The following is a 12,322-nucleotide window of genomic DNA, read 5'->3' on the forward strand; positions in this document are numbered from 1 at the left end:
GAGCCCTTCTGCGTGTTCTGTTTCTCAAGCACCTTCAGCTTAAAATAATCAATATAGCAAAACAGCATATTTTGGGATGGCATGAATCCCTTCAGACCCCTTTTTTCTGGAGATAGAGTTTTGCTCTTGTCCAGGCTGGAGTGCAGTGGTACCATCTCAGTTCTCTGCAACCTCTACCTCCCAGGTTCAAGTGATTCTTGTGCCTCAGCTTCTCAAGTAGCTGGGATTACAGGCATGCGCCACCACTCCTGGCTAATTTTTGTATTTTTGGTAGAGATAGGAGTTTACCATGTTGGCCAGGCTGGTCTCAAACTCCTGACCTCAGGTGATCCACCCACCTCTGCCTCCCAAAGTGCTGGGATTACAGGTGTGAGCCACCATGCCTGGCCACCTTCAGCTGTTTTGAGGAGTTTTGCTGTCAATATGAACACTGGGACAGTAGCTGGGGAGGATGAGATCTTAATACTTCCCTGACATCCCTTAAGACCCAAGTCTTGATACTTTGTCTGCTCTTTGGCTCCTTCTTCGTCATTACTATTATTTTTATCTGCTTGATGTTGACTCTTGCTAAAAGTTTTTCTTTTCCTTATTGTTAATGCGTATGGAAAATGATTTCTTGTTACCTTTTAGCCCATGTCATCTGAATCATTTGCTGTTTCCAGCATAGGTGCTTTGACTATGCCAGCTTGTATTTCTTCAGAATTTTCATTAACTGTATGTGTGGTGTTGTAGGCATTACATATTTTAAAATAAATTTAGCCATTGCTTTAATCACATCCTGCTTTGTTTTAAAATTTTTCTTGGTTGAATTTCACCAGGTCAATGTCATTTCATATTAGGATGGTAATCCCACTTCAAATTTTGTTATCAAATTCAGAATAATTATAAACCAGTTGCTGGTTTCACAATCTTAAGAATGCCTACAAAGTTCCTGCAGGATGAAAAAGCACACCTATTTATTAATAGTTTTTGTATCTACCTAATAGTTTGAACTTTGATTCTTTATTATAGTTGATATAGTAATATTCTATGTAAATAATTGTCCAGTAATTAAGTGAATCTTAATAAAATTAAAGTATCTGTGAAAGGTACAATTTAGGCAACTGTGAAATCATGCTATTAGTGGGATATTTTATTGTTTTATTATTTTAAAACTGTTTTGTATGGTTAAAATAAGGAGGTGATCAAAATATGATTTCATGAGTCACATGGCTTATTGTCATACAAAAGAATTTTTTTCCCACAATGCTTAAAGATGGAGAATCACAAGAACAAATCTCACAGGGAATACACTCGATAGATGAAGTATATTAACCATGTAATGAGTGAGTTCCAAAATTACTAAAGTCTAGTTCACCAATTAGGATGAATGCAGGCTCTGTGGAAAGTAAAAGCTAGTGCACGTGTGAGGTATGAGTGTAAGAGAGGATTTTGGGAGACATGGCTTGACCAACACAACAGAGATCCATGCAGACACAGGAGGTCCCTCCATGCAAGAGTGCGGGTGTTGCTGCTGAGGCTTCGGAGATGACCCCAAAGGCTAACAGAATGTAGCCCTGCCACACCTGGTGCTCACGATCTTTGGAGAAGCAACTCAACAGAGTGCAGTCATGCCATGACCTAAGCTCTCAAAGTGTCTGTCAAACTATTAGGTTTGTAGGTAAGTCATGCATTACTTACCAATGGGAAGATGTACAAAATGAGAAACGTGTTGTTAGGAGACTTCATTGTGCAAGCATCATAGAATTTACTGACACAAACCTAGATAGTATAGCCCACTACACACCTAGGCTATACGGTATGGTCTATTGCTCCTAGGCTACAAACCTGTTTTCAGTAACAGCATGTTACTATACTGAATACTGTGGGCAGTAATAATACAATGGTTTTGTGTGTCTAAACATATCTAAACAAATAAAAGATACAGTAAAACTACGGTATTATAATTTCATGGGACTACTGTTTTCTAAGGGGTCCCTCATTGACAGAAACATGGTTATGCAGCACACCACTATATTTTGGAGTCCAGTAGTTGAAGTCAATAGCTCAAATATGGGGTCTGATAAGGTGTGATGTAACATTCTCGAAGGAAGTGGGAGTACATTGCAAGTTCTTATCACAGTAAAACATATGTCACTCACAGCAAACTATATATGTGTTTGGAATCATTTCAAAGCTATGTAACAAAACAGTTCACAATTAAAATAGAAGAATAAACTTCAATTTAAAAATATTATTACTCAAAAATGGTAAATATTTAATATATAAAGTAACGAAACAAAACTTACTAAACAAAAATATTACATCTTACAATTCACACTCCATTTTAGTCTTTTAAATTTAAAGATACAGATTAAAACTCCAAATGGTCACACAGAATGACAGAATTGAAGTAACCTAAGTTTGGCTGGGCATGGTGGCTCATGCCTGTAATCCCAACACTTTGGGAGGCTGAGGCAGACGGATCACCTGAGGTTGGGAGTTCAAGACCAGCTTGGACAAGATGGTGAAACCCTGTCTGTACTAAAAATACAAAAATTAGCCATGCATGGTGGTGGGCATCTGTAATCCCAGCTACTTGGGAAGTTGAGGCAGGAGAATCCCTGAACCCAGGAGGCAGAGGTTGCAGTAAGCAGAGATTGTGCCACTGCACTCCAGCCTGGGAAACAGAGTGAGACTCTGTCTCAGACAAACCAACAAACAAAAAAATTGGCCAGGCGCGGTGGCTCACGCCTGTAATCCCAGCACTTTGGGAGGCCAAGGCAGGCGGATCACTTGAGGCCAGGAGTTTGAGACCAGCCTGGTCAACGTGGTGAAACCCCATCTCTAATAGGAAAAAAACAAAAAACAAAACAAAAAACTAGACAGACATGATGGCAGGGTCCTGTAATCCCAGCTACTCAGGAGGCTGAGGCAGGAGAACCGCTTGAACCAGGGAGGTGGAGGTTGCAGTGAGCCAAGATCGCACCACTGCATTCCAGCTGGGCGACAGAGCAAAACTCCGTCTAAAACAAAACCAAAACAAAACAAAAAGAAGAAGTAACCTAAATTATATTTCTTCATCTTTACTGTTACAGTTTATTTTAAATCTATCATTTAAATCCAAGAATACATGATACCAAAGGAATGGAGAGACACATTGCACCTAGACCATTATGAATCCCCAGATGACTGTGGGTATCAGTCCACCTGTGTCAGAGGTCCAAGTGTGTAACTGGGAGGCCTCCAAATTAACCTCTATGTGGGATACAATGCTTATTATATGCTAAGAATCTAAAAAAAAAAAGCTGATTTGAATCTTTCATTTGCAATATTAAAACTCAACAATAATTGCATTGATTTGTTTAGAATGTATGCCAATATTTAATAAAAAATTGGTGGGGAGGGGAGATAGAGTATATAACTGTGGACATTCCTTTGCCAGAGTTGCCAGAACATGGTGATAATCAAAAGCAAAATGATTTTCCGTTGTTTTATCATTGTGTTTAAATTATCAAAAAACAATGCTTCTCATTATTGCCTGTGCCCAGAACTGGCCACTTCCCCATACTTGGTACACCACTGGATGATGAATACTTCCACAAATTGGCAGTGATCCAGTGGTGAAAGAAAAATTAATGATACAGCAGGTCACGGTGGCTGACGCCTGTAGCCCCAGCACTTTGGAAGGCTGAGGCAGGTGGATTATCTGAGGTCAAGAGTTCGAGACTAGCCTGGCCAACATGTCAAACCCGGCCTACACTAAAAGTACAAAAATTAGCCAGGTGTGGCGATGCACACCTGTAGTCTCAGATACTCTGGAGGCTGAGGCAGGAGAATCGCTTGAACCCGGGAGGCGGAGGTTGCAGGGAGCTGGGATCGAGCCACTGTATCCCAGCCTGAGTGACAGAGTGGCGGGGTGGGGGGGCGGGGAAGAAAAAGAAAATTAATGATGCAAAGGAGAGAGGGAGACAATTGCTAGGGCCATATCTCTGAGCAGATGAGAGGAGAAGGGACCCAAGGCACCAGCAGAGGGACTGACAGACAAAAGCACAAACAGTTCATACACGGCAATGAGGCAAGACAGAGTCTATGGGTACAGATGAATGCAGGCCTATTATCTAAGGTGCTCTTTCTTAGTTTTCTTCCCAGAAGTGGAATGGGGGATTCAGAGACTTTTCACCGTCCCAGAGACGGAGAATCCTGTTTAAGGATACTTTATTACCAACTTTAATTTTCTTTTTTTTCCCTTGGGATTTTTTTGTTTGTTTGTTTTTGTTTTTGTCTTTTTTGAGAGGGAGTCTCACTCTGCCACCTAGGCTGGAGTGCAGTGGTGCGATTTCAGCTCACTGCAACCTCTGCCTCCTGGGTTCAAGTGATTCTCCTGCCTCAGCCTCCCAATTAGCTGGGACTACAGGTGCCTGCCACTATGTCTGACCTATTTTTATCTTTTCAGTAGAGACAGGGTTTCACCATGTTGGCCAGGCTGGTCTCAAACTCTTGACCTCAAGCGATCTGCCCACCTCGGTCTCCCAAAGTGCTGGGATTACAGGTGTGAGCCACTGCACCCAGCCTAATTTTATTTTCTTGAAAAGTTTGATCACTTCTTTTAATATGTGTTCTTTGCTGGCGGTTTTTTTTTTTTTTTCTTTTTTCATGACAGAGGTTGCTGTGGATGTCACTGGTATTAATGCTTCAATATTAACTATACTGACTCAAAAAGGACATTATTGTGATTTTGGAATTGAGATGATCAATTCCCTCTAACAGGGAATAAATGGTTAAGGCAGCTCTGATTTGGGAAATCCATTTGTGAGCACTCTAGAATTCAGTTTCTTTTTCTGCTTTTCATCTCTGAGAGAGACACTATAGAGCTGTGAGTGGCCGGGCGGGGGTGGGAGATGCCACCTCAGAGCAGTGCTTGTCCTTTTCCATAGAGTTTTATTTTGATATTTTCACACTGCTCAGAGAGAATTCCACCCAAAGGTCCTCAAGTGCCATGAAAAGGACAAGGAAAGAGCATCTTTGAACAGTGGCATTGTTAAATGCCAAGAGCCTGCCTCTCTAGTGGATAATTTTGAGATATTCTGAAACACTTTTCAAAGGCTTTGCTAAGTACTCATCGTGGAAAAGGACACATTCTATATTAAACTCACACTGGGATCAGAGATGGCCTTGGGTAAGATTGTGAACTAGACGATGTTTGTAGCCCTCTTTTTATTGCCTCTTCCTCCGTCAGTGATGCTCCAGCCCCTTCCCCCATACCTCCTCAAGGCTTTTAGGGCCTCTCCCCTGCCCTCGTTTTGCCTTATGTGGTTGAGTGCCATGGAAGGGTAGATATCAGTAACTTAGATCTTGGTGTTCTTCTGCTGCAGGCTTTTCCAATGGAGCTACTTATTCCTCCAAACCCCACAGACCTTTAACTGCTTCTCTGCCTTCAGTGTGGCTGTCCTCCATCCTCCAGTCCACCCTTTGTGCTGCAGTCAGGAAAGGACACATTATCTTGCATTTGCTTACCAGTGAGCCTCAGCTTTCACCACAGCTTGCCTTATTCTCTCTCCTTTAGCCAAACCAAACAAACTGCTCTCATTTCCTCAAACCTATCATGTTCTCAAACCCGCCGTGTTCTCAAGCCCCAAGCTTTGGCTGATACAGTTCCCTCTCCCTGGAATATTCTTTCTTGCCCCCTTCCTCTGTCCCCTACTCATTCCACAGACCTCAGTTTAGGGGGCCAATTCTAAGAAGCCTTCCCTGGCCCTCCCCATTCAGGTTAGCTGAACCTCACAGGTATACACACACACACACACACACACACACACACACTGTATTGTACCTCACAGGTGTAAACACACACACACACACACACACACACACATATTGTAATTACTTGCATTTTTTTCTTTTTGCCCACCCTCTTTGGGGTTTTGACTGGGGTGGCTCTGCCCACAGTTATTTCTCTTTTTCTGGGAAGAGAACCTTCTGCAAGGGTAGTGGTGGGTGATGGTAGGTGCAATGCCAGTGGTATGGGGCTAATCCCCTGGCCAGAGATTATGACCTATGTGTTCAATAAGAAACACTACATGAATGAATGATCAGATAAATTTAGATAAATGCACTACTTTTCTCCCTATGATAGTTGCATTTTAATCCCTAATTTTCCCCCACCTATAGGCTAGAAATTCCATTTTATAACAGCTTAAGAATAAATTCATATCAATAACTTTTAACGAATGTTTTTCATATTTGAGGTACTATGCTAGGAGCTCAAGGGGCATATAAGAATGAATAATACACAGCCTAAGTCCTCAAGAAATTTAAAATCTATTACACTTATGGTTGCAAATGCCCTTTAAAAAGTAAACACACACACACATATCTGAGGGGTTGGAAAATATTAAAATGTTTGTTTTAAAATTTGATTTAACCTTGGTTTTGAAAGCTGATAAAAGTGAAGAGGATGCACCCTTAGCTTTTTGGCACCTATTGCTTGTCTGGGACTGTGTTTTCTCATTTAACACCCAGCAACTTATCAAGGAAGTGTTATTTCTCTCTCTCTCTCTTTTTTACTTTTTCTTTTTTTGAGACAGAGTCTTGCTGTGTCTCCCAGGCTGGAGTGCAGTGGCCTGATCTTGGCTTTCTGAAATCTCCCCCTCCCGGGTTCCAGTGATTCTTGTGTCTCAGCCTCCCAAGTAGCTGGGATTACAGGTATGCACCACCATGGCTGGCTAATTTTTTGTATTTTTAGTAGAGAAAGAGTTTGACTATACTGGTCAGGCTCGAACTCCCGGACTCAAGCAATTCACCCGCCTCGGCCTCCCAAAGTGCTGGGATTACAGGCGTGAGCCACCGTGCATGGCCAAGGAGTGTTATTTCTCATCGTGAAATGAAAACATCTGTCTCTTGTTCAAGGTATCTTGGAAACCTTGTGTGGCTGTAGATGGCTTTTTTTCTTGTACTTGAAACAATATCCAAATGCTTAATTTCCTTGACCTGTCCACATAACAATAACATGTAACTTCAAATGGAAAACATTCACATAAAGAATCGTTCACTAGCTCATCCCATGTAAACACATATAAGCAAACACAAGTATTCGTTAGGAATCTTTTATGTGGCCAGTACAATCCTAGGTACTATAATTTAGGGAATAAATGGAACTCTACAAATTACAGTGTACTTAAATTTATGGGACCATGACATTGCCACTTTCAAAGCCGAAAGAAAATGCAATCACAAGTAGGGATGATAGTGGTAGGAAAGGGGCCACAGTGGTTTTCTGTGGTGTTTGGACAGAACAGAGTGGTTATTGTCTAAAAGTTTTCTGCCTTGATGACCCTTTCTTGGTCCTTTGGCTAGAAAAAGCAAGCTTTTTTATATTTCCTTTCTGTGACCATTGGTATTTCTGGGTTGCCAGCTTCCCCAGCACCCAATCTAGGATACGGGAGGCAAAAAGAAAATCGGAGAACTCACTGCTATGTGGCTCTTGGGATTGCGAGGTCCATAATTGATCTGCCATATTCTCCCCACTTTTCAGAGTCTTCTTATGTTTAGACACATAATATTTCAGCTGTTCGTAGCAGGATGAATAGGAAGAAGTGTGTTTATTTTATGTTGCCCCTGCCTCTCCCAATATTTGAGGCATCTAAGACAATAGAATAGAACAGTCAAGATGCTGCCACTTACCTCTTATAAAATGAGATAAATTAGGAAAGAAGAAAAGCACAGTTCTTGAGGGAAGAAAGCTGGTTGGTTTTCTGCAGGTTATAGCCTTAGGTTCAGATTATTTGTCTTTATCTCCACCTTGTCTAGGTTGGAGAATTAACTGGAGACAATAAACATTATTCTTGCTAATACTTTATGTTCATGTATGATTATACGCATTATGATTAAAGAAATGAAAGTATAACCATTTGTTAGCTAGGAAATTACTGAATCCTTATCAAGACCTTGATGAGACTGTTGAAAAAGTAGTGATGAGGAAAATTGTGTTTGAAGACATCCTACATAGTTTTTACGGGTTAATTATAATTAGTAATACATGCACAATATATATGTCTCTCGAATATTAAAATATTTTGAAGTAGGCAGTCACATACTCATTAACAGTGTTCCATTGCATTGTGTCATACAGGTCACTTTAACTGAAATCTTGTTGGAGTGGGAGGAGGAATTCATCATGGTGGAATAGAATCTGATGTTCAAATAAAGCAAGTTGATTTTGGAGCTGTATTAGAAAATGGAAAATGTTACAAAAGTTCAGAGTATAAAATAAATCAGAACTGCCAACACTGTAACCATTTCAAAGTTACAGGGTGAGGCAGAGATTATCTGGATTTTCATTTCCTGTAAGATGTAAAGGATGAAACAGAGTCAGAGAAACACAATACTGCTGGGTTTAGTGCACTGGTTGCAAAGTGTTCAGAAGTTAATTATGAATATTTGCTGCCTTAAGTCATACGCTCAAATACTAACTTGCATTTTAATCACTAATAAATAATTATTTAGAGTCTATACAATTATTGAAATACTTTGTAATTGACTGTAAAGTTTAATATGTAAAAAATAATGGGCTGTCTCTAAAATATTTTTCTTTACTGTTTTTCGTTTATGAGACCGAGTCTCACTTTGTCACCCAGACTACAGTGCAGTGGTATGATCTTGGCTCATTGCACCTCTGCCTCCCAGGTTCACGCCATTCTCCTACCTCAGCCTCCTGAGTAGCTGGGATTACAGGTGTGCACCACCACCCCAGCTAATTTTTGTATTTTTAGTAGAGGCGGTTTCACTATATTGGCAGGTGATCTGGCCACCTCGGCCTCCCAAAGTGCTGGGATTACAGGGGTGAGCCACCACTCCTGACCTTTCTTTACATTTTTATCCAACAAAAGGACTTCATAAATATGGCTTTTGCTCACAATAAGCAAAGCGAAATTATTTCTTTACTTTCAGAAGAGTATCACTAACACCTCCAGGCAAAAGTAATAAGAACATACGGGGAGGAAAATTAATCTGATTATTAAGATTTGCTTAAATGTTGCAAAAACTGGTATTACCAGTAATAAATATATATTATATATTATGGTCTCTAAACAAAGTAGGAGAAAAATGAAAATCTGATGCTCCAAATTGTGTTGGCCAGTTAAGGAGGAGCTTTATGCTTTGGCAGAGGTGTAATTTCAAAGGAATAAGTACTTAAAAAAGAACTAAGTTTCGGCATTTCTTTTTTATTCTTTATTTACTAACAAAAAATAGTCACTGTAAAATTGCCTCATTGAGGCTGTAGGATCTTGAAATTTCAATTTTAGTGTCAAAAGTACCTTGTGGGCTGGATGCAGCAACTCATGCCCAGCACTTTGGGAGGCTGAGGTGTGAGGATTGCTTGAGGCCAGGAGTTCGAGGCTGCAGTGAGCTATGACCATACCACTGCACTCCAGCCTGGGTGACAGACCTAGACCCTGTCTCTCTCTCTAAATAAAGTGGTTTGTGTATGCAATGTACTTCCTCTCTGAGTTTAAAAAATTGACAAAAGAAATGTAACCATTATGACTATAATATTCTGCATGTTTCATGATAATCTGATAAGCTGTCAAACATAAGTGTTAAAAGATTCTTTTACATACTTTTCAAATGCTCTTGTGACTGGTGAGGGCATGCAAGACACTTGAGATTACAATGAGGGACAGTCCGATCAGAGAATGGGCACTGGTTTAGTTATTTCACACTGTGTAACAAATTACCCAAAATGTAACTGCAAATAAAATTACAAATATTCATGATCTCATACAGTTTCTGAGGATTAGGAATCTAGGAGATGCTTAGAGGGTAGATTTTGTTCAAGATAACTCAAAGATATGTAGTCAAGCTTATCAGGGCTTCAATCATCTGATAGCTCAACTGGAGAAGGATTTATTTCAAAGCTTACTTATGTGACTGTTTGCAGGTTTCTCATACTTGCTGACTGTGGGTTGGAGTCTCAGTTCCTTGCCACACAGACCCTTCCATAAGCTATCTGAGTATCCTCATGACATGACAGCTGACTTCCTCCAAAATGAGAGAGTGAGCCCAAAAAAGAATCCACAGCTATGAATAACCTTATCTCAAAAGTGATATGCTACTACTACTTCTTTATTTTGCTGGTAAACCAGACAAACCATGGTACAAGGTAGGAGGGGACAACATCAAGTGGTCAGTACCAGGATGCAGGGATCACTGGGGGCCATCTTGAAAACTGACTACCACAGGTCCATGTGGCAGATTTGCAACTTGGATTCACCTAGAACTTGTGTTAAAGCATACCTCCTCTAGTAGTCATTGCCTGTTACTGGGAAGAAATGACTAGTGACCATTCAGACAGACCACAAGGGGCAAATGGAAATTTGCTGACATTTCTCAGCTAACATTACATAGCCTTTCCATAACTTGAGTATACTGAGTGTACTAAGAAATAACAATTCAACTTTTAGTTACACTTTTTATGGGTACCAAGATCCAAGAATAATTTAAAAAATATACATGATCTACAGTATAGTTCTGAGAAGGGTAGAATGCATAATAAAGTACAACAGTATGCTGTCACAGAAAGTTAGGTGATTACCAATCGTAAGCATATAGAAATAAAGCTTTAAAACCTTGCTATGAAAAAGATGGAAAACAAGAGACCCTTTTAGCTTTCTTATTTCCCAGCTTGAATAATTTAATTGGATTTTATAATATCAGTAGGAATCATTGACTGCTTTTAGGTTTCCTACTTTGGGTGAAAGATAAGTCACTTTGAACACTCCTGGTAGTAAATTGCCAGGTAGAGAGATATAACCATTAAAAATTACCATATATACTTCTTGGCTTTTTGTAAAAGATATTTCTAATAGTTTTCAATGTAGGAAACTTTTCTAAAGATTGTCATATAAATCAGCTACTTGAAACTCACAAACCATAAGGTACCTGACCCAGGGAAATCACATACAGAGTGGTAGGGGATAAACAGCTCTACTGCACTTACTTGCACAAATAAATACATACACAGCCAATTTTAAATCTAATAGGGTTTTTAATCATCAAATAACTTATCCATCTGGTTAGGTCAAGACCTATTTGCAGGCTAGAAGGGTTCTTTAGAAGAGTTGTGGCCAAGTGCGGTGAGTCATGCCTATAATTCCAGCACTTTGGGAGGCTGGGGCTGGTGGATCACTTGAGACCAAGAGTCTGAGACCAGCCTGGGCAACATGGTGAAACCCTGTCTCTACAAAATACACACACACACACACACACACAAAATAGCTGGGCGTGGTGGCACACACACCTGTAGCCCCAGCTCCTTGGGAGGCTGAAGTGGTAGAGCCCAGGAGGTAGAGGCTGCGGCGAGCTGTGGGCATGCCTCGGGCAACAGCGTGAGACCCTGCCAAAAAAAAAAAAAAAAAAAAAAAAAGGCAGAGTTGTGGCAACAGATGGTGACTTCTTCCCTTTTTGAATCCTCCAGGTTATCTGTGCTTACATCTTCCCTCAGCTTAGCTAGGTAAGGTACTCCCCAAGATGCTCTGCCCTTCAGGAGAGAGAATCATTGTAGGTAGACAGCTGGTGATTTCTGCCTAAGGAGGAAAAGGAGATAGGAAGGTATTAGCTGATGACTTTATTTTAGCAGTGGTTTTCCACCTTGGCTGCATATTAGAATCAGATTCTGCCGAGTGGGATTCAGGCACTAAGCTTTTTTTTTTTTCCCCCAGCTCTCCAGGTGATTTTAATGTGCACCCAAAATTGAGACCCTTTGTCTTACGTCAGTGGGTCTCATTTCAGCGCCCATCAGAATCACCTGGAGAGCATGTTAAATTTACAGAATGCTAGGCTCCATCCTCCAGTCTGATTCAGGAGGGCTGGGGTGGGACCCGTCATTTGCATATTTAACAAGTTCCCAGATGCTGCTGATGCCGCTGTACCATGCCGACAAGTCTTAGAAAAATTTGGCTCTTGTTATATTTTTATACAACAAAAAATGGAGTTCAGCTGTGAGTGGGGTGTAGGGGCAAGAATGAAAATTGGGAAATGCAGAGGACAGATACCACTAGTCTCCCCTCTTTGCTTTCCCCATCTTCTTCAAAGTTGAAGTTAGACTGAGATCTACCCCTGCATTGCCCCTCCTCGATTTCCTTCATCTTTCGCAGATTGAGGAAACAACCTGTGAACAGCCCCAAACCGGCTAGACCCAACCTATCCATCCGTTTTAGCGGGTCTTTTTTCCCACACAGGCCGACCGCCTCTCCGCCCTGGCCCCGCCTCCAGTTAAGCCGGCTCCATCTATTAACGTTCTCTTCTGCCCAGCCACACCCCTGGCGTTCTCCGCGGTTGCGCA

The 12,322-nt window shown here is 40.9% G+C and overlaps 1 long non-coding RNA gene across 1 annotated transcript; it reads right to left on the reverse strand.

Annotated features, from left to right (window-relative positions):
* Positions 1–11,245: 11,245 nt before the first annotated feature.
* LOC103876933 lies at positions 11,246–12,317 on the reverse strand. Its single transcript, XR_002516633.2, has 3 exons — positions 12,215–12,317; positions 11,471–11,564; positions 11,246–11,374 (listed from the first exon to the last, which is right to left on the reverse strand). It is a non-coding gene; the product is annotated as an uncharacterized LOC103876933 (long non-coding RNA).
* Between the last annotated feature and the right edge of the window lie 5 nt (positions 12,318–12,322).

This window comes from Papio anubis, chromosome 14 (genome assembly GCF_008728515.1).
Source record: "Papio anubis isolate 15944 chromosome 14, Panubis1.0, whole genome shotgun sequence".
Lineage (NCBI taxonomy): Eukaryota > Metazoa > Chordata > Mammalia > Primates > Cercopithecidae > Papio > Papio anubis.